Raw genomic sequence first — 5,738 nt, 5'->3', positions numbered from 1 at the left:
AATCATATCCAAAAAGAGAGTGTGGGAAATCTGTCTACACACTAAAGACCAAAGAATCCACTGAGGGCCAGGGTCCCACAATAATGTCATGCGTGAATCCAGCTGAAGACCTAGAGCCCATAACAATGCCTCCCAAGAATCCAACTGGAGGCCTAGGGCCCACAACAATGTCTCATGCAGGCCTGTTTCATGGATCTGTGCTGGGAAGGTCCAAAGGTCAGTGGTGGAAGCTAGAAAGTCTGTGCCAGTGGGATGAAGGATCTGTGCTAGCTGGCTAAGGGATCTGCACTGGAGCCAGGAAGTGACGCTCAAGGTAAGAGCCAGAGCTCCCCTGAAAAGTACCACAGCCATCGTCAGCAACAGTGAGGTCCCGAGTTCCTCCAATGATGAGTTCCCATCAGGAAAGCCAGCATGACAAGCTTCTTCAGGAGACTGAGCAGTGCACCACCTTCCCCTTTGGAGCCAGGAAGCGATGCTCAAAGTGAGGACCAGAGCTCCTCCAAGGGAACCGAAGACATTTTCAGTGACAACAGGTCCTGAGCTCCTCCTCCAATGAGAACAGCTGAGTTTATCAGAAAAGCCAGCATGACAAACTCCTCCAGGAAAACCAGCAGCTCCCTAGAGCTTCTCAATAGCTTCCAACAAGCTCCCCACAGCTTCCACCAACTCCCAGCAGCCTCTCTTCTTCTTCTCCAGTTTTGCCTCTTATCCTGACGGCAACAATCCTCAGGTGGGCCTCCCACACCCAGCACCACACTGGTTTAGTTCAGCTGGGTGTTACAAGTTGACCACCAGTTGTCAATCCGCTACACATACCAATGGAAAGAAATTCAGAAGGTGCTATGTGCATCAGATGTAAGCAAGGAGGAAGTGTAAAGAATTTAAAAAACAATAATAAAACTGAGTAAATATTGACCTGCTTTTTATTATTACAGTTAGTGAGCATCTGAAACAATCTCAGTGATTAAATTCTTCTCTCACTTGGGAGAACCACCCCATCCCTTCCCCACCTTTCCATACCATTGACTTAGTCACAGGTGCACAGTAGATCTTCAGGAAATACAAGTTCTCTCTTGCTGTAAGTAGGTAAAATCTGTATGAAAATAATTCTCAGATAAGAAAACTGCCTTGCGCATAAATTCTACTACAGTTTAACTGAGCCCAGGTAAAGGCATTGAAAAAATGGTAGATCACAACTGATATTGACTTAATTGGCTGATCCCCATAATCATCTTCTTGAAAGACACTACAAGAAAATTTAAAATATTAAATCTAAGAAAGCATTGGTTTTACTTTGGGGGTATTGAGACAGGGTCTCTGTATGTGCAGGCTGGCCTTGAACTTACTTATGTACCCCAGGTTGGCCTCAAACTCACTGAGATTTTCCTGCCTCAGCCTCCCAAATGCGAGGATTACAGGTGTGCACCACCACACCCAGCCTTGATTTTACTTCTTAAAGAAAAATGCCATCACACACACATTGATGAAAGGAAGCATTATAATATGTGAGTGGAAAAAATAAGGTAATAATGTAGAGGTCATTTAATCCAACTCTCATTGAAAGTCAGCATTCCTGGTTTGAAACAGTAGAAACTATGTAAGCAGGGAAATTGTTTACTGAAAAGCTATTGGACAGCTCATAGAACCAACATGCAGCCTGAAAAACAAAGCTGACAGGCAGGAAGAGGGTAAGCACCCAACTGGGACACAGCTGAAATCATCTTATAGAAACTATCTCTGGGGGATGTCAACTTTGTGCTTTTACCTCTAGAATCACATAGAAAATCCCTAAAGCTGTGTGTGCCAAGCCTTCAGGAGTCAAAGTCCTAGGCAGAAATGCTGAAGTGAACCAATCCCACATCACACTTTTGTGGGGCAATAACTCCCTCGTGCTGGCAGATACACTTGCTTAAGTGCCAGGTGGGGCCCAGCAGGGGCCCTATCCTGCAGCGTCAGAGAGCCACCAGGGTGGGGAGGAAGAGGCAGGTGACACAGGCCTGGAGTGAGGTGCTCACAGGTGGTACCTGCAGGAAGATGTTCACCTTCCTCTAGCATAAACTGGTCACCCTATCCTAGCAGTGGCTGGTGAGGCTAAGAGGATGTCAAGCTTAACAAGAGATTTTCAGCCTCCTGTTATGATGGAAGTGCTCCAGTGTAATCCATATACCACCCAGGACTCCTTGAGTATGTGCCATTTCAGGGATTTCATGGTGTTCCCATTGGCAAATTGACCACACAACAGTGATCATAGCCAGGAGATCATCGGTGAGGAAAGCCCTTGTTGGTAAGCCCAAGCACAGTCTCCAGCCATGACTTCAAAGCCACTTAGCTCATTGCGGTGGGCTGGACAAAGTCCGAGTACCTCAAAGAGGTTATGCAAGAGTGGGAAGTTCATGGAGAGCATTCACTTGGGATTCAAGTATTCCTCCACTTTTGATGCATTCCAATACGCCCATCTTCCAAGTCTTTTCTCCCTGGCTATTTAGCTAAATAAGAAGACACTTTATAAATGAGTATAAAACTTTACCTTGGACCAACTCTCCAGCCAGCAAAGTGAACACATATAAACTCTTCAGAGTCCTGTCCTTGTGAAGGAGACCCCCTCTCCTCTATCCTTCAGGGCCACCAATGATGCAACTCACTCCTAGTTGGTGGTGGACTGTTCCACAGAACCACCTGTAAACCAGGAGGGATCCTTTCCTCTTTCCGGTTCACTTTCTGCTAAAGAATGAGAATTTGGTCACAAAACACTTCTGTGGGAAGGGGAACAAGAAAATCACCTCTGTTTTCTAATTTAACTCTGCTGTGATCAGGGGATATCTACTTGAACATTTCATTCTTTTGAAATGTACTGACATGTCTTTACAATGGTAGTGAAGTTTCCCCAGTCCTTGTAAAGAGTCTGTTCTGATGCTGGTGGATGGAGTGTTCTACAAATGGCAATGATGTCAAGGAAATCGATAATCTATTCAGATCAACTAAAACTTGCTTTTTTATTTACTTGTTCTATCATTTACCATGACAGGGGTGTTAAGTTTTAAAGATGATTGTAAATTTGCCTGTTTCTTCCTCTAGTTCTGACGTTTTCTACTTCATGCATTTTGAGTCTCTGCTATCAGATGCATATACACTTTTGACTGTTTTGTTTTTGTGATGCATTGACCACTTTCATTAAATACTTTGAAAGGTCTCAGATCTGTGATGACGTCTTATATCTAGGGCTGCTTTGATATTAACATAGCCAAAAGAGTTTTCTTATGCTTACTATTTGTATTATATATTTTTCCATCTTTGTCCACACCAATAATTTTATCATTATACTTATCCATACAGTTGGTCTTTGTTTTTTTAAAATATAATCTGACAATTACTGCTTTGTAAATGGAGTCTTCAGTTGTTTATATGCCATCAGTATGATAGAGATTAAATCTATTGCCTGACCTCTGCCTTCAACTTGTTCATCTATACCTTCTTTTCTAAAAACTTTGTACTATTCTATTTTAATCCTTCTATTGTCTTTTTAACTATATTTCCTTGTAAATTTTTACACCAGTTATTCTACAGATTATATAATGCATCTATCACTTACTAAGCATATAGAGAGCACTTCCCCATCCTTGTTGCGGTCTGGAAAGCTTGCATTTGTAACCCCATGGAAAAGTTACTGGAATTCCAAGAAATTAATTCCAATCTACCACTTCCAGTGCAACTCATGGTGAGAATAGAGACACTAAGGCATATTTGTAGCTGTGGGGAGCTAAGAGGTCCGAAGTCCAGCCGTGATGATGGCTAACTGGAACCAAGGCCTCGACCCAGGCCAAACCCAGGTTTTATTAATTCATGAAGAGGGGAGTGGCTCTGGGATGAGTGACTGGGAGTGGCAGGAAGTAGGTGAGTGCCGTGATCTGGGCTAGGTTGGAGGCCTGAGATCACCTCTGCAATATGCAGAGAAAAGGATATACAGAAAGAGTAATCTGCATAACACAATCTGAGATAGTACCTAATGTTTTGGGGTTGGTACTTCAGCTCTGATGTGTAATTTTTTATGCCCTGGGAAGTCATAGCCTCTATCACAGGCTTCTATCCCAGCCGACAGCATGCAGTGTTGCTCTTCCTCCTGCCAGGCTCATACGTGTTTTTTGGGAGCTACCGGGTGGGGAAACACTGCCCTGTCACCTTGCTTCAAAGACTACACATGAGGACCTCGGCTAGACCGATTTGCATTGCTTAAAGCCAATTGAGGGGGTAAGGAAAAATCCTAGCCAGCTCTGTATGTATCAATACATGGAAATAGGGTCAGGTTTAGCCAAAATGGAATAATTGCTCTTCTTTCAAGGAGAGTCCTCCAGGTGGTCCTCCACAAAGGTATATTTGAGATTTATATCGTGCCACTTCCTATAAATTTAAGAAATGCTTAATATTATAACATGCCCTCTTGATCATTTTTGCTATTGTCATTTATATTACTTGCACTGATGTTATAATCCACACTATGCAATAGTTTTTAAGCAGTCAGTTGTATTTTTAATAAGATTATGAAAGAATACATTCTGACCCTTTTTGTTTAACCCCATACTGTACTTACCATTTGAAGTGCTCCTTGTTCCTTTTTGTCTTTAGTGTTCAGGAGTTTGTCACTGACGTGTCAAGGTAATGTTTTCTCTGTATTTATCTTGCTTAGAAGTTGCCAGATTTCTTGGATGTGTGGTTTCACCAAACTGAGAAATTATCAGCCATTATTTCATGCGCTAATTGTCTGCCCCAGTGCACCTCTCCTCCCTCTCTGCCTTTCCCTTTCTCTCTTGCTTCAGTGAGGGAATTCCCCAGAGAGACGTCTGGACACCAAGGCTCCCTCTTCTCCAGTACTCTGTCTCCACATCCCCATCATTCCCACCACGCCGCACTCCCACCTCTGCCTCTCTGCTCGGTGGAATCTCAGTGCTCTGCCCGGACTCCTCTACTAGGTCCGAAAGTGCAGTAGCCCCAGGCAGAAAGCTGGGGCGGACGTGGCTGTCACTTCTTTGTTTCCTTCTCAGGAACCACAGTCCTGCACTGCTTCTTGTGCCAAGCCTGCAACAGATGTGCCTATGTCTATCCAGTCTTACAGTCATTTATAAAGGGAAGAAAAGTCTGGTATGAGTCATTTCATTATGGTCAGAAGCAGGACAATCCCCTCATAATATTAATAGTAAGTAAATCGAGGTATGACCCAATAGGTCAGCAATAGTAAAGCAGTTAAGTTACACTAAAGGGAGATTAAAATCATACAGGGAGAAAATGGTGCAGAAAAATCCTTAGAGCCTATTTCAAAATTTTAAAATAGATTACCACATGGACATTTGTTTGTTACTGAGGACAAGTCAGATGACAGGGAGAGAGAGAGAGAAGATAGAAGAAGGAGGAGAAGGAGGAGGAAAAAGGGAAGGAGAAAGGGGAGGAAGAAAAAGGAGGAGGAAGTTGGAGAAGGAGGAGGAGAAAGAGGAAAAGGAGAAAGAAGAGAAGGAAAAGAAGGGGAGGAAGAGGAAGGAGAGGAGAGGAGAGGGAGAAGGATTGATTCTGATCAGATAAAACACTTGCTTAGAGGCACTGGCAGCTGGACTCTGTGAAGCACTGCAAATAAACCAGCAGAGCTAAAGCAGAAGGTCCAGTGTTGTGCTATACGTTTTCTTTTCTGTTAGCACTAAAAAGGAAGTTTTGGAACATACTAAAACATAGGTGAACCTTAAGAACCTAAGTGA

The 5,738-nt window shown here is 43.3% G+C and overlaps 1 long non-coding RNA gene across 1 annotated transcript; it reads right to left on the bottom strand.

Moving 5' to 3' along the window:
• Window positions 1-905: 905 nt before the first annotated feature.
• On the bottom strand, window positions 906-5,118 carry LOC106148953. Its single transcript, XR_001234767.1, has 4 exons — window positions 4,911-5,118; window positions 4,586-4,718; window positions 2,528-2,721; window positions 906-1,093 (listed from the first exon to the last, which is right to left on the bottom strand). It is a non-coding gene; the product is annotated as an uncharacterized LOC106148953 (long non-coding RNA).
• Window positions 5,119-5,738: the final 620 nt, after the last annotated feature.

Source organism: Chinchilla lanigera, unplaced genomic scaffold, assembly GCF_000276665.1.
Source record: "Chinchilla lanigera isolate Chin_1 unplaced genomic scaffold, ChiLan1.0 scaffold00033, whole genome shotgun sequence".
Classification (NCBI taxonomy): domain Eukaryota; kingdom Metazoa; phylum Chordata; class Mammalia; order Rodentia; family Chinchillidae; genus Chinchilla; species Chinchilla lanigera.
The sequence above is the reverse complement of the archived record's forward strand: the minus strand, read 5'-3'. Positions and strand labels throughout refer to the sequence as shown.